Source organism: Psammomys obesus, unplaced genomic scaffold (assembly GCF_907164565.1).
Source record: "Psammomys obesus unplaced genomic scaffold, mPsaObe1.curated_primary_1811, whole genome shotgun sequence".
NCBI lineage: Eukaryota > Metazoa > Chordata > Mammalia > Rodentia > Muridae > Psammomys > Psammomys obesus.
The window spans coordinates 10707499-10729992 of NW_026585797.1; the positions used below are offsets into that span (position 1 = coordinate 10707499).

At 39.5% G+C, this 22494-nt stretch overlaps 1 protein-coding gene and 1 pseudogene across 7 annotated transcripts in view; both read right to left on the bottom strand.

Moving 5' to 3' along the window:
* Lingo2 (leucine rich repeat and Ig domain containing 2) overlaps positions 1–22494 on the bottom strand; it is a 1311965-nt gene that overhangs the window by 849923 nt on the left and 439548 nt on the right. The gene's annotated exons all lie outside the window — the stretch shown is intronic.
* LOC129670712 (40S ribosomal protein S3-like) lies at positions 20005–20986 on the bottom strand (annotated as a pseudogene).

The window sequence follows — 22494 nt, forward strand, 5'->3', positions numbered from 1 at the left end:
GCCTCTATCTATCTATCTATCTATCTATCTATCTATCTATCTATCTACCTCTATCTATCTATCTATCTATCTATCTATCTATCTATCTATCTATTATCTATGTACTTATCTGTCTACCATCAATCTCTATATCACTATCTCTCTCATATTAGGAAGCATGCAATGCTATCCACCAGACAACCAAAAGAGTAATTAAAAATGGAAGTGATTTGATACACTGCTAGGTAAAGTCTTTCAGAGGCCCTCTGCAGTAGGTTCCTGTCCTGTTACTTGTTTCCAATGTCCATCCCATTTGTCTTTCTAAGTGAGGATTGATCATCTTACCCCGGGGGGTACTTTTTCTTGTTTATCTTCCTTAGGTGTACAGATTTCAGTGTGTTTATGCTATCTTATAAGTGTAGTACCCACTTTTAAGTGAGTTTATATCATGTGTGTCTTTCTCCTTCTGGGATATCTCACTCAGGATTATCTTTTCTAGGTCTTACCATTTGCCTGCAAATTTCATGAAACTCATAATTAAACCTTTGGCAAAGTGTAGGGAACTCTGTAAAAGAAGGGGGGGTGGTTAGTATGACCTGGAGAGGACAGGAGCTCCAGAAGAACCAAATATATCTGGGCACAGGGGTCTTTTATGAGACTGTATCTCCAACCAAGGACCATGTATGGCTATAACCTAGAACCCCTGCTTAGATCTAGCTCATGGTAGCTCAGTATCCAAATGTGTATCCTAGTAAGGGGAACAGGGTCAATTTCTTACATGAACTCAATGGCTGGCTCTTTGGCCCCCACACCCCACCCCTGAGGGAAGAGCAGCCTTGCTAGGCCACAGAGGAGGACTTTGCAGCCAGTTATGAAGATACATGATAAGATAGGGTCAGATGGAAGGGGAAGAGGGCCTCCTCTATCAGTGGACTTGGAAAGGTGCAGGAAAGAGATGAGGGAGGGAGGGTAGGATTGGGAGGGAATAAGGGAGTGGGCTACAGCTGGGATGCAAGGTTAATAAACTGTAACTAATATAAAAAATGAAGTGATTAAAGACACTTGAAACTTTGCTTGTGGAGTTTCCAGCCTAAAGAATATCTGTGATGTAAAGAGAGGGTGAAAGGGGAAGTGAAGCCTGTGGCTCTTTTACTTTCTGTGACTATGTGTTTGGCTCTAGCCTTCCCTAACCTAAGAAGCATAAAACAAACTCCAACACAGAAAGCTAAAGAATAAAATAAGCCCATTGACTCACTACCTTGCTTCTGGAGCCAATAATTGCTTCTAAGCATCCAGATCCCTCTATTTTATTCTCTTAGAATCATGGGTTAGAAGTGAAATATATCTTAACAGCCTCAACTCCGAATACTAAAACAAGTAATAAAACCAGCACTTGGAAAGCTGAGGCAGAGGATAATGAGTGTGAAGCAATCTTGAGCTACACAGTGAGTTTAAAGCCAGCCTAGGTTATCTTTTCAGATTCTGTCTGCAAAAATCAAAGCAAAGGAACAAGAAGCAATTACCTGTATACACATGAACAAGAAATCCACCCTATTCAGACCGCATACCGGTCCCCAACAATCAAGGCAAATATATTTTCTTTAAAATCCCCATGAAAATAACATGTATCATGTAAACAAACAGTAAGAGAAAACCCTGAGTTAACAGACACATACAAAAAGTTGTTTCTTGTGGTAAGTAAAATTTTTGCATTTTAAGCTCTAAGCCATGGTGACTAAATGGTGACTGAGATATGATGCCCAAAACATTTAGACTGGTTTTATAGAAAAAATTTCTCTACTCTCAATATTCCCTCAAAGAATTATAACATGTGAGCTAACGCTTTCTTTTATTCCAGTAGTCATGGTAATATATACATCTCTGAAATTAGACAATAGGCATATTGACATGACCCATCTAAGACTATAGTTGTAGGTTAAGCAATAGTGTTTCTTTTGTTGAACTCATTTTTTTTCTTCTTTGTTTTAAATTTCTATTTTTTCAGTAGTCCAGCCTTTGTGAACTATGTCAATAAAACTTAAAATACTGATATTTGAGGAGTTAAGAATTCAGTAAGCACAACTGCAGCAATTTTAAAGTGTGGAGCATGTAATCATCAGGCTATCATCTTCCTCCTGTCCTGGTTCTAGTTTCCTGTCCACTTAAGAGGCATCTACAAGGCCAAAGGGACTGCGGAAAAAAGTAACATCAAATGTCACTCAAGTCATGTTAAGATATTATTACACACTGATAAAAGATTAGTTAATAAGCTCAAAGATGTGGCTATTAGCCTATAAAAGATGGTCAGATACTCCTGGAGCATGTAATGATTCAACAAATCATTTTATTAAGTTTCTAGTGATTGAGACAGCTTAGTAGTTAAGAATATTTATTGGCCTTGCAGAGGACTTAGGTTTCACTCACAACACCCATACGTTCTTTCAAAACCTGTCTATAACTCCAGTTCTAGTGGACTCCTTTGACTCCATGGGCAGACATGCATATGATATACAAAATATTTTAGCACATAAAATAAAAATAAAATTTAAATTTATGAAATTTCAATGTAATATAGTCTTTGTTGAGTTTAGAAAAAAACCCACAAGGCTAGGAGATTTAGTTCCTTATGTAACTGTAAATTTGATTCCAATAATTGCTAAGTATGTGTAAGAGTTCCTTCTACATTAAGAAGGAACTTAAAGAAAACAGTAGACAATAAAATTTAATACATAGCTCAAAAAGAAGAACTTTTATTTGTGTATCATGTTCTAAAATACTGTGTCTATAATTTGAGATAAAATACAGGGTCCTAAAAATCCAATTATTTTCCAAGATAAGCAAGTTTAAAGTATATTATTAACCAAAACAGTATCTGAATTGTTAAATTACAGCAGAGCTATGGTCTTCTGGAAAATGTGGCCATACTTAAATTTTCTATAGTAGAAATTGTAGTTTTGTTATTCTTACAGCTTCCTTTGAGACGTATGATGCATTTAATATTCCTGTCAGTTTCAGTACTAGAGTGCCTTCAGTTTTAAAACTATGGCAACAGAAAGTGTGAAAGTGTTTCAGAAAAGGACTGAGATTTCACGGTGATTCTTTCAAAGATTTACATTTTGTATAATGCATGTCAAAATAGGGGTTTCTGCTTCTCAAATTCTGTTCAACAATTGTCTCCAAAACAGTGTTACTAATTAATAAATTCTTTTGGGGCTCGATTGCATGTTGAAATGTGATACTTGGGCTCTTAACCTGGAAATGGAGTACACAAACCTACTATTGTCTTCTATCTCCTAGCACAAAAGATGCAAGTTGCATGATTCATCAGCCAAAGCATAAACTTCCCATACCCGTGAGTTTAGAACTGCACAGCACATAGCTTAATGGGTAACAGCTACCCAAGTTCTAGGACTATCTTTGCCACTAAGTGGTTCTGAGAACAGAGGAATGCTACTGTATCGTGGTGCACTTGCAGAGTGCTGTCTGGATGTTTAATGAATTGACAAAAATACCCTTACCAGGAATGTTTTATTTTTCTGTCTCAATCCAATGTGATCTTCCTAAGGTTTATGTGGGGAAGAAGACTCTGTTGTATATATTTTGGCCACTTTGGCTATCTCACATGAAATTCCACCTATTTTGTTCATTATCTAGCTATAATGGTTTCATGGTTAAAAAAAAATACTGACCCAGACAACAAATCTTCTAAAATGTTTAGATTAGGGTGTAAGAATTTTTCCAAAGCTTAGTGGGATCTAGGGTTCTCAGAATTGGCTCCCGAATTCAAAGAATTGTGACCACTAATTTTTTTTTTTGGGGGGGGGAGCGGTATACTACAAAGAAACTATCTCCTATAAGAAACCACTGGGGATAATTCGGGGGGGGGCAAGATGGCGGCACCGGGAGAACACCGTGTCTGAGAAGCGGGACAACACACTCCTTGAAGCGACCAGGAGACTGAACTCTGGGCCCTAAAACAACAGCGATCTATCGTGTTTCCCAGGTGAGGGGAGGCTCCCACGGCGTGGGAATCGGTCGGGTCCACTCTCGGCTGCCCAGCCAGAACCCGGAAGAGAACCGGGCAACGCGGGCTTTGGGTCTCCAGGCTGGTGCCGCAAGCCTGCTTGTCCCGATCAATTTCCCAAGCTGATTGGTGGGCACAAGGGGGCCTGAGGCTGAGAGTGCCAGTCGCCAAAAAAAACCCCACAGGGAAGCAAAGTTGCCAGACTGCTCATGGGTCACCTAGTCTTTCCCTGGAAGGTCTCACTGACCACGGGTACCTGCTGCCATCACAATTGAGCTCCCGCACTGCACACTGATTGCAGCTGCGCCCCCAGCTCAAAATCCCTACTCCTTCTTCAGAGGAGGCAGGAGGCATCCAGCAAAATCTGCCACAGACCACATTGTCTGTACCCCAACCTGAGATCAGGGCTGAGAAAACCCAATCCTTTCGGGCACTCCCCCAAACGCCGCCATCACCCTGCCGCAGCGGAGCAGAAGGATAAAGAGGCGTACAGCGACTTCACAGTGCCGGAACTCCAGTGCTGCCTGCCGCTCCTAGCAAACAAACTACAGCTCGGGATCTGGGACTGTGGTCATTCTACACGTCCTGAGATTATCCTGGGTCTAGCGCAATAAGGTCTAGCAGCAAGTTCTATCACTGGCGCCCCCCACTCCCTGGCAAAGAAACACCTCCGGCTCAGGGCTCAGGATCCGACTGAGAAGCCCCAACCCCTGCTGGCACTCCCCTGAGAGCACCTCCATAAGCTTGCCTTAGCAGAGAAGGTCAGAGGGGAAGGACAGAGAGGCAGCCTGCCAAGGACACAGCACCCTCTCTCCAGAGGCCCCTAGAAGAGAAACCCAAGCTCTGGATCTGAGGACACACAACCCTACCCGGTACTCTCTTGGGATCAGCAAACATAGATTCTACTGCTAGGCTGCTTCTGGCAGAGAGATCTGGGCCCAGGATCTGGGATTGAGTACACTCACCCTAACTCTTTCCTGCGCCACCCAGGGACCAGTCAACATAACCCCTCCTGGCAGAGGGAAAGGACAAAGAGGCAGCACACAGGAAAGGTGGACACCGAGTCCTGCGGCCACAGTGTCACAGAGCTGACTGTTAGCCTACCCGTGCACTTCCGCAGCAGGACCAAAACAGAGAGTAGTGAGCAAAGGAAACCCCTGTCCATTCCAACTGGTCCTGCAAGAGAGTGAGTGAGCCTTCTAGGGAGAGATTGCCCCAGACCCAGGGCCTCTCCACAGAAGCAACCAGACGAGATCCTTGCCACCCACAATCCTAGTGTGGGCATCAGAGGGATTCTTGGGATAGCGACCCCAACATTGGAGCCTCTGCCTTGCGGGTCCACCAAGGTAATCCAGGCAAACAATCCCTGGATCTCAGTCAGAACTGCGTAATAGTGGCTTGCAGGCCACTGCAATAGTCAGAGAATCCTCGCATGCACACTGCGCAGGCTAAAAGCGCACGCGAATAGCGCCAGCATCACATTCTTTACTTAGGCAAAACTGAAAACACAGTGCACACTCCCAAAGCAGTGAATCTCTCTCATCTTCCTGAGAAAACAGTCCAGAAAACAGAAAGAGAGGATCATAGCCCAAACTACAATCTCGAGGAACAACCAGTGAGGATTATAAATAACCAGATGGCTAGAGGCAGACGTAAGAACACTCCCAACAAAAATCAGGATATAATGACCTCACCAGCAACCCCACAAAACAATGGACACTTCAATTCACTAGATATACAAGAAAACGACCTCAAAACTATGTTTCTCCAGCTATTAGAGGCCCATAGAGATGAAATGAACAAAGCCCTCAGAGAAATAACCAAAGAAATCGAGACTAACCAAGAGGAAACAAATCGTGCTCTCAGAGAAATGACCACAAAAATTGAGGCAAACAGAGAAGAAATGCACAAAGCTCTCAAAGAAATGTCCACACAAATGAAGGCAAATAAAGAAGAAATAAACAAAGCTCTCATTGAAATACAGGCAATTATACCCAAAGAAGTAGAGGCACAATTAGTGATACATAGAGAGGAAACGGACAAAAAAATAGAAGCTATCATTGAAAAGCAGGAGTCCACATTCAAACAGATGAAGGAAATAGTGCAAGACATGAAAACAGAATTAGAATCAATACAGAAAACACAAATAGAGAAAAACCAGGAGCTGGAGAACATAGAGAAAAGATCAGGCACTACAAAGGTAAGCATCACCAACAGAATACAAGAGATGGAAGAAAGAATCTCAGGAGCCAAAGATACACTTGCAGAAATTGACACGTCTCTCAAAGAAAAAATGAAATCAGAAAAGTTCCAAACACAAAACATCCAAGAAATCAAGGACACCATGAAAAGACAAAACCTAAGAATAATAGGAGTAGAAGAAAAAGAAGACATCAGGCTCAAGGTCCAGAAAATATTTTCAAGAAAATTATAGAAGAAAACTTTCCCAACTTAAAGAAGGAGATGGCCATAAACATACAAGAGGCCTACAGAACACCAACTAGACTAGACCAGAAAAGAAATTCTTCACGTCACATCATAGTCAAAACACTGAACCTACAAAACAAAGAAAAAATTCTAAAAGCAGCAAGGGAAAAAGGCCAAGTAACATATGAAGGTAGACTTATCAGAATCACACCAGATTTCTCAACAGAAACTATGAAAGCCAGAAGGGCCTGGACAGAAATCATACAGTCCTTAAGGGACCACAGATTCCAACCCAGACTACTATACTCAGCAAAATTTTCAATCAACATAGACAGAGAATTCAAGATATTCCAAGACAAAACCAAATTTAAACAATATCTACATAGTAACCCAGCTCTACAGAAGTTACTAGAAGGGAAACTCCAAACCAAAGAAAACAACTACATCGAAGGAAACAGAGGAAATAGATACCTACACAACAAAAAAACCAAAAGAAGACAAGCAATGAAACTCAGTGACACCACCAACACCACATCTAAAGTAAGTAACAATTGTTGGTCACTAGTTTCTATCAACAGCAACGGACTCAACTCCCTAATTAAAAGACACAGACTAACAGAATGGTTGCGGAAACAGGATCCATCATTCTGTTGCATCCAAGAAACACACCTATGCAACAAAGATAAACTACCTCAGAGTAAAGGGCTGGAAAAATGTCTTTCAAGCAAATGGTTCCAGAAAACAAGCGGGAGTAGCCATCCTAATATCTAATAAAATAGACTTTCAAGCCAAGTTAATCAAAAAAGATAAGGACGGCCACTATATTCTCATCAAAGGAAAAATCCACCAAGAGGACATCACAATTTTGAATATCTATGCCCCAAATACAAGAGCACCTACATTCGTAAATGAAACAATATTAAAGCTTAAATCACACATTGATCCTAAAACCCTAATAGTGGGAGACTTCAAAACTCCACTCTCACCAAGGGACAGATCAACTAGACAGAAAACAAATAGGGAAATAAAAACACTAACAGAGACCCTAAATCAAATGGACCTAATAGACATCTACAGATCTTTTCATCCAAACTCAAAAGAGTATACCTTCTTTTCAGCACCGCATGGAACCTTCTCCAAAATAGACCATACAGTTGGTCATAAAGCAAGCCTCAATAGATACAAAAAGATTGAAATAATCCCTTGTATCCTATCTGACCACCATGGACTTAAGCTGGACATCAACAACAACAGAAATAACAAACAGCCAACACGCACATGGAAACTGAACAACCTGTTACTCAACGACAGTTGGGTTAAGGAAGAAATAAAGAAAGAAATTAAAGACTTCCTAGAATTCAATGAAAATGAAGGCACAAAATACCCAAATTTATGGGACACATTGAAAGCAGTGCTCAGGAGAAAATTTATAGTACTAAGTGCCTGCAAGAAGAAATTTGTAACATCACATACAAACAATTTAATGGCCAACTGAAAACCCTAGAAAAAAAAGAAGCAGATACACCCAAGAGGAGCAGAAGGCTGAAATAATCAAACTCAGGGCTGAAATCAATCAATTAGAAACAAATAAAACTATTCAAAGAATCAATGAAACAAAAAGCTGGTTCTTTGAGAAAATCAACAAGATAGACAAACCCTTAGCCAAACTAACTAAAAAGCAGAGAGAATCTATCGAAATCAACAAAGTCAGAGATGTAAAGGGTGACATAACTACAGACACAGAGGAAATTCAAACAATCATTAGGTCATACTACAAAAGCCTATATGCCACAAAATTTGAAAACCTAAATGAAATGGACAATTTTCTTGATAGATTCCATCTTCCAACATTAAGTCAAGATCAGGTAGAAAGACTGAACAGCCCTAGATCCCCCAAGGAAATTGAAGCAGTCATTCACAGTCTCCCTTCCATAAAAAGCCCTGGGCCAGATGGTTTCAGCACGGAATTCTACCAGACCTTCAAAGAAGTGCTCACACCAATTCTCCTCAAACTATTCCACAAAATAGAAACAGAAGGTACATTACCAAACTCATTCTATGAAGCAACAGTCACCCTGATACCTAAACCACCCAAAGACCCAACCAAAAAAGAGAACTTCAGACCTATCTCTCTTATGAACATTGACGCAAAAATACTCAATAAAATACTTGCAAACCGAATCCAAGAACACATCAAAGATATCATCCACCACGACCAAGTAGGCTTCATCCCAGGCATGCAAGACTGGTTCAACATACGGAAATCCATCAATGTAATCCACCACATAAACAAACTGAAGGTAAAAACCACATGGTCGTCTCCTTAGATGCTGAAAAAGCATTTGACAAAGTCCAACACCCATTCATGTTTAAAGTCTTGGAGAGATCAGAATACAAGGCACATATCTAAACATAGCAAAGGCAATATACAGCAAGCCTATAGCCAACATCAAACTCAATGGAGAGAAACTTAAATCAATCCCACTGAAATCAGGGACAAGACAAGGCTGCCCGCTCTCTCCCTACCTCTTCAACATAGTACTTGAAGTCCTAGCCAGAGCAATAAGACAACTAAAGGAGATCAAGGGGATACACATCGGAAAGGAAGAGGTCAAAGTGTCACTTTTCGCAGATGATATGATAGTATATATGAGCGACCCCAAGAATTCAACCAGAGAACTCCTCCAGTTGATAAACACCTTCAGCAAAGTGGCAGGATACAAAATCAACTCAAAAAAATCAGAAGCCCTCCTGTATACCAAAGACAAAATGGCCGAGAAAGAAATTAGGGAAACAACACCCTTCACAATAGCCACTAACCACATAAAGTACCTTGGGGTGACACTAACCAAGCAAGTGAAAGACCTGTTTGAGAAAAACTTCAAGTCTCTGAAGAAAGAAATTGAAGAAGATCTCAGAAGATGGAAAGATCTCCCGTGCTCATGGATTGGTAGGATGAACATTGTGAAAAGCGCCATCCTGCCAAAAGCAATCTACAGATTCAATGCAATTCCCATCAAAATACCAACTCAATTCTTTACAGACCTTGAAATAAAGATTCTCAGCTTTATATGGAGAAACAGAAAACCCAGAATCTCCAAAACAATCCTGTACAACAACAGATCATCTGGAGGTATCTCCATCCCCGATCTCAAGTTGTACTACAGAGCAATAGTAATAAAAACTGCATTGTATTGGCATAAAAACAGAAATTAGGATCAATGGAACCACATAGAAGACCCAGAAAGAAACCCACACACCTATGAATACTCGATTTTTGACAAAGAAGCCAAAACCATTCAATGGAAAAAAGACAGCATCTTCAACAAATGATGCTGGTCCAACTGGATGTCCACATGCAGAAAAATGAAAATAGATCTATATTTATCACCCTGCACAAAACTAAAGTCCAAGTGGATCAAAGACCTCAACATAAAACCAGATACTCTAAATCTGTTAGAAGAAAAAGTGGGGAACAGCCTAGAACTCATTGACACAGGAGACAACTTCCTGAACAGAACACCAACAGCACAGGCTCTAAGAGCAACAATCAATAAATGGGACCTCATGAAACTGAAAAGCTTCTGTAAAGCAAAGGACACTGTCATCAAAAGAAAACGCCTGCCTACAGATTGGGAAAGAATCTTCACTAACCCTTTATCTGACAGAGGACTAATATCCAGTATATACAAAGAACTAAAGAAGCTGAAAAGTAGCAAACCAAGTAATCCAATTAAAAAATGGGGAACAGAACTAAACAGAGAATTCTCGACAGAGGAATATCGAATGGCAGAGAAACACTTAAAGAAATGTTCATCCTCATTAGACATCAGGGAAATGCATATCAAAACAACCTTGAGATATCACCTTACACCCATCAGAATGGCCAAAATGAAAAACTCAAGGGACAACACATGCTGGAGAGGTTGTGGAGAAAGGGGAACTCTCCTCTCCTCCACTGCTGGTGAGAATGTAAACTGGTACAACCACTCTGGAAATCTATCTGGCGCTTTCTAAGACAATTAGGAATAGTGCTTCCTCAAGACCCAGCTATACCACTGCTAGGTATATACCCAAAGTTTGCTCAAGTACACAAAAGGGATATTTGCTCAACAATGTCTATAGCAGCTTTATTTGTAATAGCCAGAACCTGGAAACAACCCAGATGTCCATCAACGGAGGAATGGGTACAGAAATTGTGGTATTTTTACACAATGGAATACTACTCAGCAATCAAAAAGGAGGAAATCATGAAATTTGCAGGCAAATGGTGGGATCTAGAAAAGATCATCCTGAGTGAAATATTCCAGAAGGAGAAAGACAAACACGGTATATACTCACTTATATAGACCTATAAGATATAATAAACATAATGAAATCTATACACCTAAAAATTATAATCAAGAGAGCGGACATGGGGTAAGATTATCAATCCTCGTTTTGAAAGACAGATGGGATGCGCATTGAACATTGACAGGAGTCTACTGAGTGGATTTGAAAAACTCTAATTAGCAGTGTTTTCAAAGCAAAGACTCATGACCAAACCTTTTGCAGAGTACAGGGAATCATAAGAAAGAAGGGGAGTTAGTCTGCTGAGGAAAGGATAGGAGCTCCACAAGGACCAAAGATATCTGGGCACAGGGGTCTTCTCTGAGACTGACATGCAACCAAAGACCATGTATGAATGTAACCTAGAACCTCTGCTCAGATGTAGCCTGTGGTAGCTCAGTAACCAATTGGTTTCCCATAGTGAGGGGAACAAGGACTATTTCTAACAAGAACTCAATGACTGGCTCTTTGGCCTCCCCACCCCCCAAGGGAGGAGCAGTCCTGTTAGGCCACAGAGGAGAGCTTTGCAGCCAGTCCTGAGGATACCTGATAAAACAGGATCAGATGAATGGGGAGGAGGTCCCCCCTATCAGTGGACTTGGCAAGGGGCACGGTGGAGAGGAGGGAGGGAGGGAGGGACTGGGAGGAAATGAGGGATCGGGACATGGCTGGGTACAGAGTTAATAAAATGTAACTGATAAGAAAAAAATAAAATACAAAAAAAATAGTTGCAAAAAAAATAAATAAAATAAAAATAAATGAATAAAAAAAAACAGGGGGTAGTTCAGAAACAAGACTGGGATCAAGATCAATATGAGGGAGAGGGTTACAACTGGTACACAAAGTGAAAAACTGTAAAATAATAATAATAATTGTGATAATAATAAGAGAATATAGAAAAAAAGATCAGTAAGAATGAGTTTTGAAAAATACAAGCAATAGACAAAAAGAAACAAATCAAAAAACCACAAAACCCTGATAATTTTCTCTTAGAAACAAACATGTAATTAATTTATATGTAATTTTTGTATAGTATGCTGTTTTAATTAGATATAAATGAAAACAGAAACCTGTAAGATGTTATTAAAATTATAATTGGCATCATTTTTACAATAAAATGCAGAATGTGTATGAACATCTATCTTCCTTAAGTTCTCTCAGAATACTGGAATTTTTTGCTGTTATCCTTTAGTCAAACTTCTGTTTGCTTGATTGTAGACCTGATGAAAATGTAATAATTCACATGTAGGTAGGTACTTATCCTATAGTATCCTCTTAGGGAATAAAAATTCTACCAAACACATTTCTGTAATTGAACACACAAGCTATATCCAAGAATCTTGTGCTTGACTAATTCTCAGAATGACTTGGCAACATCTTTTAATTTATTCATCTTTTATTAATTAAAGTTTATTCACTTTGTGTCCCAGCTGTAGCCCCCTCCCTTGTCCCTTCCAAAACCATCTCACCTTCCCTCATCTCCTTCCATGTCCCTCCCCAAGTCCACTATTAGGAGAGGTCCTCCTCCCCTTCCCTCTGACCCTAGCCTAACAGGTCTCATCAGGACAGGCTGCATTCTCTTTCTTTGTGGTCTGGTAAGAATTGTCGCCCCTCAAGGAGAAGTGATCAAAGAGCCAGCCCCTGGGTTCATGCCAGAGACAGTCCTTGTTCCCATTACTGGGGAAATCACATGGACACTGAGCTGCCATGGGATATATCTGTCCAGAGTTTCTTGGGGTTCTAGGTTATCTCCATGCATGGTCTTTGAATCAAGTATCAGTCTCAGAAAAAAACCTCTGTGCCAAGAATTTTTTGATCTCTTTCTCTCCTTGTGTCCTTCCTATCCCTTCCAGGTCTTCCTATCTCCTCCTTATTTCATAAGATTCCTGCGCCCTACCCAAAGTCTGGCTGAGTCTCAGCATCTCCTTCGATACCTTGCTGGGTCAAGTCTTTCAGCAGCCTTCTGTGGAAGGCTCCTGTTCTGTTGCCTGTTTTCCTGCCTCTTCAGATGTCCATCCCCTTTGCCCTTCTGCATGAGGATTGGTCATCTTACCCAGGGTTCTCGTCCTTGCTTAGCTTCTTTAGATATAAAGATTTTAGTATATATATCCTATATTATATGTCTAGTATCCACTTATAAGTGAGTATATACCATGTGTGTTTTTCTGCTTCTGGGATTCATCACTCAGGATGATATTTTCTAGTTCCCACCATTGGCCTGCAAATTTCATGATTTCCTTGTTTTTAATTGCTGGGTAGTATTCCACAGTGTAAATGAACCACAATTTCTGTATCCATTTTTCAATTGAGGTACATCTGGGTTGTTTCTAGATTCTGGCTATTACAAATAAAGCTACTACAAACATGGTTGAGCAAATGTCCATGTTGTATACTTTTGCATCTTTTAGATATATGACAAGGAGTGCTATAACTGGATCTTGAGAAAGCTCTATTCTTAATTTTCTGAGAAAGTGCCAGATTGATTTCCACAGTGGTTGTACAAGTTTATATTCCTAAAATCAATGGAGTTGGGTTCCCCTTTCTCCACATCCTCTCCAGCATTTGTTCTCACTTGAGTTTTTGATCTAAGCCATTCTGATAGGTGTAAGCTGAAATCTCAACGTTGTTTCAATTTGCATTTTACTAATGTTGAACATTTAAGTGTTTCTCTGCAATTCAATATTCTTCTATTGAGAAATCTCTGTTTAGCACTGTACCCTATTTTTTAATTGGATTACTCAATTTGTTGCTTTTTAACTTCTTGTGTTCTTTATATATTCTGGATATTAGCTTTCAGTCAGATATAGGGTTGGTGAAGATCCTTTCCCAGTTGGTAGGCTGTTGTTTTGCTCTGATGACAATGTCTTTTGCTTTGCAGAAGCTTTTCAATTTCATGAGGTCCCATTTATTGATTGTTGCTCTTAGAGCCTTGCTGTTGGTGTTCTGTTCAGGAAGTTGTCTCCAGTGTCAGTGAGTTCAAGGATCTTCCCCATTGTTTCTTCTAACAAATTTACTGTTGACTTGGCACTGTTTAAAACAAATAAAGGCAAATTGGGAAGCCACAGTCACAGATATAGAGAGGTTACTACCTTTAAAATCCTTATAGTGTTAAGTGCATTTAATGTTCATCTTCATCATACAAAGCTTTGGATGTTAATATCTGGGCTGTACTGGGAAGTTGAGAAGCTGAGTTCTAACATCAGCCTTGGCTAATATCTTCAGAAAGGTCCTTAGGTTCAGTTCTCAGTATATTTCCATATTGATGAAAACTTGTTTCTCCAAAGAACAATTGCAAGCACACAACAAATTCATCTGTTCTTCCTTTGAGTTGGAGAACTAGGCCGCCAGGTACATATTATCAAATATAACCATGGTCACTTTCTCTATAAGCCTTATAAGAAATCAGGTAAGAAAAATTATAAAATAAGTAAAGGTAAAACTTTTTTTTTTATTTTGCTTTTGTGTTTTTTGTTTTAATTAGTTCTTTAGACATGTTCTTCCGTAAGTGCAGAGAAAGTTTTTTCTTCGTGCCCTTAAAACTAATTTGCTTTTTAGACATTACACTAGTACACAGGAATTTATACTTCTCAGGTTTGTTCAGTTTCCTGTAAAATCATGTTACCAGGCAATTCAGTGCTATCATTTCACTATAAGCTCTTAGTGAGAGCCATTCTAAGAAATAACTATAATTAGATTGCTTCAAGATTTAAGAGCAAAAAACACAATGTCAGTTTCCAGTTCAATGATTTTTTTTTTTTTTAAGTTTGGTCTCATGGGAAAACCTGCATTTTAAAATCGAGATCAAGAAAGGTTTTCTCAATTGAGGAGCTAATATGCTTTCTTTTTGATAAATATTTATTGTAAATCAGTGTTCTCTAATTTTTTACTTAATTTTCAGATTTCTAAAACTGAGCTCAGGATTTTGGGATCAATTAACTCTCATGGACATCATTTTTTTTTTATTATTTTGCTAAGTCAGTGTCTATCTTGGGAATTAGGACAGGAACTCTACAAGGAGAGCAACAGAACAAGAAAATTTGAACACAGGGAACTTCCCAGAGACTCATACTCCAACCAAGGACTTTTTATGGAGATAACCTAGAACACTGACAATGCAGCCACTTCTGATGAGAACTGATAGACTAAGATCAGAAAGAAGAAGAGGAGGACCTCCCCTATCAGTGGACTTGGGGAGGGGCATGCATGCAGGAAGGGGGTGAGGGTGGAACCAGGAGGGGAGGAGGGAGGGGCTTATGGGGGGATACAAAATGAATAAAGTTTAATTGATAAAAGTTAAATTAAAAAAAAAATAATAAAAAAAGTTAAATTAAAAAAAGCCTAGACTGTACAGAATGTACAATTGACCTGAAATGAAGTTTCAAATATTTTAAATGGCAAAAGGAACAACTGAGAGTAATATTTACTCTAGAGAGGCTTTTATTGAAATAATTAGAACCAATGTCATATGAAATTTTAATAAACAATAATATAAACTACCTTGTTCCAAAATTTTTATCAGATTATATATACTATACAAACAAAAGAGTCATATTTTTTAATTTATTCTATATTACTAAATTGCAGGATCCTTGAAGGAATATTGAATGTTCAGCTTGATAACTCCGAGGTTTGCATAGTTCCTAGCAGAAAAGTCTAAGTGAATTTAAAAAAATCAAAACAAATGCAGAAATGTAACTTCCCTCTTAGTTATGTTCTCACTATTTTTTTTATTTACGTCACTGACATGATATATTGCACTGCCAATAATCAGAGTCATTATAAAATAAAGAGAAACAAAACAAACAAAAACTAATGGTGGTAACAGCAAATCAGTTCTCAACAGAGTGATTTTGAATCATTCCTGTCCTTTCACTCAATGCATTTTCAGCAATGTTTAAGCTTCAGCAGAACCAAAAGCTTTCAGAGGCAAATGCATCAATTACACATCATCTTGTGATACGGCCCTGCATGGGCCCTTAGTCATCCATCCCCAGCACACAGAACGCAATCTACTTAGTGTGGGCTTACCTTGTTTTAAAGAGAACTAGGGGTAATAAGTCTCATGCCAATCTCATTCCTTTTGATATGTTACTTTAAAGTATATTTTTTGTTTTCAATGATACCAATGTTCTTTTTTTTTTAATTATACTTTATTCACTTTGTATCCCCCCCTCTAGTTCCCTCCCTCCTTCCTCCCAATCCATCCCTTCCTCCCCCTTCTTCACACACTCCCCTCCCCAAGTCCACTGGTAGGGGAGGGTTTCTTTTTCTTCCTTCTGATCCTAGTCAGTTAGGTCTCATCAGGAGTGGCTGCATTGTCTTCCTCTGTGGCCTGGTAAGGCTGCTTCCCCCTCAGGGGGAGGTGATCAAAGAGCAGGCCAATCAGTTCATGTCAGAAGCAGTCCCTGTTCCCATTACTATGGAACCCACTTGGTCACTGAACTGCCATGGGCTACATCTGTGCAGGGGTTCTAGGTTATCTCCATGCATGGTACTTGGTTGGAGTATGAGTATCAGGAAAGACCCCTGTGTTCAAATTTTTTGGTTCTGTTGCTCTCCTTGTGGACCTCCTGTCCTCTCCAGATCTAACTATTATTTCCCACTTCTTTCATAAGATTCCCTGCATTCTGCCCAAAGTTTGGCCATAAGTCTCAGCATCTGCATTGATACTCTGCAGGGCAGAGCCTTTCAGAGGCCCTCTGTGAGAGGCTCCTAACTTGTTTCCTGTTTTCTTCTTCTGGTGTCCATCCTCTTTACCTTTCAGAGTGGGATTGAGCATTTTAGCCAGAGTCCTCCCTCTTGATTAGTTTTTTTTTTTTTTTTTTTTAGGTGTACAGATTTTAGTAGGATTATCCTATATTATATGTCTATAAGAGTGAGTATATACCCTGTGTCTTTCTGCTTCTGGTATAGCTCACTCAGGATGATCCTTTCCAGATCCTACCATTTACCTGCAAATTTCATGATTTCCTTATTTTTCATTGCTGAGTAATATTCCATTGTGTAGATGTACCACAATTTCTGTATCCATTCTTCAGTTTATGGGCATCTGGGTTGTTTCCAGCTTCTGGCTATTACAAATAAAGGTGCTGTTCTTTTTTTTTTTAATTCTTTATTAATCACACTTTATTCGTTTTGTGTCCCCACTGTGGTTTCCTCCCTCCTCCCATCCTAATCCCTTCCTTCCTCCACCCTCTGCATGCATGCCCCTCCCCAAATCCACTGATAGGGGAGGTATTCTTTTCCTTCCTTCTGATCCTAGTCAAATAGGTCCCATCAGGAGTGGCTGCATTGTCTTCTTCTGTGGCCTGGTAATGTTGCTTCCCCCTCAGGGGGAGGTAATTAAAGAGCAGGCCAATCAGTTCATGTCAGAGATAGTCCCTGTTCCTATTAAAATGGAACCCACTTGGATACTGAACTGCCATGGGATATATCTGTGCAGGGGTCTTAGATTATCTCCATGCATAGTTCTTGGTTGGAGTATCAGTCTCAGGAAAGACCTCTGTGCTCAGATTTTTTGGTTCTGTTGCTCTCCTTGTGGAGTTCCTGTCCTCTCCAGATCTTACTGTTTCCCATTTCTTTAATATTCCCTCCACTCTGCCCAAAGGTTGCCCATAAGTTTCAGCATCTGCATTGATAGTCTGCAGGGCAGAACCTTTCAGAGGTCCTCTGTGTCAGGCTCCTTACTTGTTCCCTCATTTCTCCTTCTTCTGATGTCCATCCTCTTTGCCTTTCTATATAGGAATTGAGCATTTTAGCAAGAGTCCTCCCTCTTGATTGGTTTCTTTAGGTGTACAGATTTTAGTAGGTCTATCCTATATTATATGTCTTTATGAGTGAGTATATACCATGTGCATCCCTCTACTTCTGGGATAGCTCACTCAGGACGATCTTTTCCAGATCCCATCATTTACCTGAAAATTTCATGATTTCCTTGTTTTATATTGCTGAGTAATATTCCATTGTGTAGATGTACCACAATTTGTGCATCCATTCCTCCACTGAGGGGCATCTGGGCTGTTTCCACCTTCTGGCTATTACAAAAAAGGCTGCCACAAACATGTTTGAGCAAATGTCCTTATTGTGTACTTGAGACTCTTTTGGGTATATTCCTAGGATTGGCACAGGAGACAACTTCCTGAACGGAACACCAACAGCACAGGCTCTAAGAGCAACAATCAATAAATGCGACCTCATGAAACTGAAAAGCTTCTGTAAAGCAAAGGACACTGTCGTCAGAACCAAACAACAGCCTACAGATTGGGAAAGGATCTTCAGCAACCCTATACCTATATCTGACCAAGGAATAATATCCAGAATATATAAAGAATGAAAGAAGTTAAACAGCAAAAAATCAAGTAATCCAATTAAAAAATGGAGTACAGAGTTAAACAGAGAATTCTCTGCAGAGGAATATCGAATGGCAGAGAAACACTTACAGAGATGCTCAACCTCCTTAGCCATGAGGGAAATGCAAATCAAAACGACCCTGAGATTTCACCTTACACACACAAGAATGGCTAAGATCAAAAACCGAAGAGACAACACATGCTGGAGAGGTTATGGAGAAAGGGGAACCCTCCTCCACTGTTGGTGGGAATGTAAAATCATACAACCACTCTCGAAGGCAATCTGGTGCCTTCTCAGACAAGTAGGAATAGCAGAGCTTCCTCAAGATCAGCGACAGCATTGTTCTTATGTTTCCTATGTCATTATTGACTACGAATTTTCAATTTTGGTCAAAGATATAAACAGCCTGAAGTTTTGGATGAGTAATCTTCATAAATACCCTCTGGTGATTAAAACAAAACAAAACAAAACAAATTAATTCAGGAAAGTTCTTACTTTATCTACTGACCACAGCCTTGATTTTATTTTTCAACTGGAGTTAATCTTGTATAAAATTCTAGCATTGTAAAATTCGGGTTTGAACCATTCAATTCAAGTCAAAGTCTTTCTAGGATAAAGCAAAATCTCGGTAATTTACTGATGTAAGTAAGTATCCAGAAATGCATTGCATTTTTCATAAATTGTGACCACTGAGAAACAGAATGATAATCCTAGTCTTTCTGTAAATTTAAATACTATGAATCAAATAATTTGTCATCCATATTTAAGGAAAGGTTAACACTCTCTAATATTTCTGCCATTATTTTTCCTTTGATATTTATAACATCTGTTGTAAAACAAGAAATAACTTAGAATATAATGTATTTTTAACATAAGATGAAAGTGTAAAATAAAGGTTGAAGCTATGTGTGGCTGCCAAAATATTCAGGAGGAAGGGGGCCTCAATCCACACCTGAAATGTATGTACATACTTTGAACTTCTTCCATTTGTCGACAGTGATATAAAAAGCCTTTGTTATAAACAAATCGTGAAACTAGATTTTTTTTTTCATGAAAGAGCCAATTAGCTATAAGATAAGGCAAATATACTGATTGCTGGTACAGTATGTAAATTTTACTTGGAAAGCTGTTTTCACCAAAACACAATCATATTTCATTTGTAAGCATTTCATCTGTGCAGGATACATGTATTAGATGCTCCCTAGTGTGGTATGACTTACTTACATCAGGAAATTAGGTCACAGACAGCACTGCACTCAGGTACAGGGGCTAGTCTCACAAAGAAAGATAATGGTTCTCTAAGTACCAAGTGTAACAAAAACGCCCAATCTGATCCCTAATTCTCTGACTTTCTACCTCATAGGAGTTTCCCTCTTTCATCTATCTATCTACCTATCTATCTATCTATCTATCTATCTATCTATCTATCTATCTATCATCTATCTATCTACTATAATTTATTTACTTTTTTCCTGTCTGTGGCACCCTCACTCATCTCCTCCCAATCCCACACTCCCTCCTCCTTCTTCTCCTATGTCCCTACCCCAGTCTGCTGATAGGGGAGAACCTCCTTCCCTTCCATCTGACCCTAGCCTATCAGGTCTCACCAGGACTGGCTGCATTGTCTTCCTCTGTGGCCTGGCAAGGCTTCACACCCCAAGGGGAGTTAATATTTTAGTGTAGCTTTAGATTTACTAAAACAGACTGTATATCATGGCTTTAAAAAGAAACAAATGAACTCCCACAAAGACTGAAAAACGACTAGAATATGCCCAGTGTCCACCTCTTCTACCTAGTGTTCTTACCAAGAAGTTACTACATTTTCCCAGACCATGGTACTAGCCCCTGGAAATGGTTGTATGTCTATTTTTCCCTCCAAATGATTCTCTGTTCACTGCCACAATGCTTATTGAAATTGCTAATATGACCTACCCCATGTTTCTATGGCTTCTATTTGACAGTCTGGTTATTCTTCCCTGTGGTTTTCTGTGTTCCATGTATTTCATTATTCTTTCAGTTCCTAAGAAGCTTCTAAGCTCTTCATCACCTCAAAGTTTTCACACCATTCTTCTCCCGTTTGGAATGTTCTCACTCTAGTCTTCATTGACAAATGCACTATCTCTGCACACCGCTACTCAGCTCCTGCCTAGAAACCCCAACAACATAATCAGATCCCCTGCTTTCACAGATGCTTCTTTCTTTTTCTTTCTTTTTTTTTTTGTCTTTGTGCAAGATTTTATTAAATGTCTTCATCAAATAGGACAAGATCCAGGCTCCAGATGCAGTTGCCAAGACCCTGTTATCCTGTAGGCAAAGGCTGGGGCATGGCAGGTGGCTCTGGCTTCCCACCCTTCTGTTCTGAGACGGCAGTGTCAACACAGTAGTTCACAGGGTCTCCGCTGTGAATCATCAGGCCATCCACAAACTTCATGGACTTGGCCCTCTATCCTCGGAGCTTCCCAGACACCACGACCTCGCAGCCCTTGGTCCCACTCTCCATAATGAATCGAAGCACACCATAGCTCCCCCTTCGCACAGCAAGCCCTCCTAGGAGTTTGTAGTGTAGAGACTCTGCCTGGGCAATGGCGCACAGACCTCTTGTGGCCACCTTTTTTGCATAAAGCTCTACACTGCCCTCAGGAAAGCCGAACCTCTTCTGGACCACTGCAGTCAACTCTCTGATCCAACGACCCTTCTCCCCAAGAACATTCTGTGTTCCGGTGGCTAAAATAATGATTTCTCTTATGGTTGGTGTGACTCGGACTTCGACTCCAGAGCAGCCATCCTCAGCCAACCCCGAGTGAGAAACTCATTCAGTTCAGCTTTGAAGATGCCATCAGCCACAGACTTTCTCTTCTTGGAAATCTGTACTGCCATGCTGTGGCGAGCCGCCAAGAAGAAAGCGATACTTGTTTTTTTTTTTTTTGTGTGTGTGTGTGTTTTACTTGGAAATGTAAACATTAATTTGTAAATATGCATATAAACATAAAATTTGCCAGGAAAATTATTATATATTAAAAACAAATAATTTGTACATATAAATAATATATATCAAAAATATTTTCCCTGAAAACAAAACAAAAAAATAGTGGAAAGCCCTGTTCATGTACTTTAATAGCAGATGAAGTGGTCTGTGTTAAATATGCATAGTGAATTCACAGTTTGTAGGATACTGAAATATTGAGTTGAGTCAAATCTGGTGGTAGATTACCCCCCACTCCTCCGGGAGAGATGAGGCTGGAGTATCATGAATTTGAAATCAGCCCAAGTTATAAAGCAACACCCGCTCCCCCTAGATTTTGATTTCATTTCAACCTGAGCTATAAAGTGACACCCAGTCCCCCAAAGAGTCAATCAACAACTTATGTGGTGTGTGTGTATAAATGTGTTTATGTGTGTTCAAATCTGTATGTGTGTATAAATGTGTTCATGTGTGTGGAAATCTGTTTATGTGTGTGTGAATGTGCTTATTATGTGTGTGTAAATTCATAGATGTGTGTGAATGCACTTATGTGTGTATAAATTTGTTTATATGTGAATATGCTTATGTGTGTGTAAATGTATTTTTTTTGTGTGTGTGTGTGTGTGTAAATGTGTCCATGTGTGTTTGAGAGAGAAGTGACAAAGAAAGAGGGGTGAGAATTCCCAAAATCATATCACAAAGAACAGAAACTATAACTGTACAGGGTTGATTTGTTTTCAAGACATCGTATCATTTTGATTAATTTATAAAATAAAATTACTTAAAAATAATTAAAATGACACTTGCAACAAAGTTTTTAAGAGATGCTATTTTATATACTAGCAGATTGTTTAAAATGGTAATGAAAATTACACTAAATCAAAGACTGGGAACCACACTTCTGTAGGGGTCTATGATTTAATGTCATCTTTTTTCCTGAACAAACAATAAGAAACTGTGTCTCTCTTGTGTTTGAAGGAAATAGAAGAAAAAAACATGTGAAACAGCTTTGTTTTAGCCCAAAAGTTAAAGATTTAATACCACAACAAAAGACAAGAATAACCTTCTACATGAGCACCTGCTGTAAAAGCAGCTACTTTGTTAACTTGAAAGTTTGTACAATAAACATGTTTCCTCTTGGCCTTCAGGAAAGCCAGATTTCCATTTTTTTGTTGTTTTTATTGTTGGTCATGTTGGAATCTCCTTTTGTGTGTGTCAAGTCCTCTGCTTTATCGCTAATGTTTGGTTTATATTTTCTCATTTTCACTTTCTCTGATGATTTCAGAGGCTTAAATACTCCAACCAAGGACCAGGCATAGAGATAACCTAGAGCCCCTGCTCAGATGTAGCCCATAGCAGCTCAGTATCCAAGTTGGTTCCCCAGTAAGAGGAACAGGTATTGGCTGTCAGGAGCCGCTCCCGC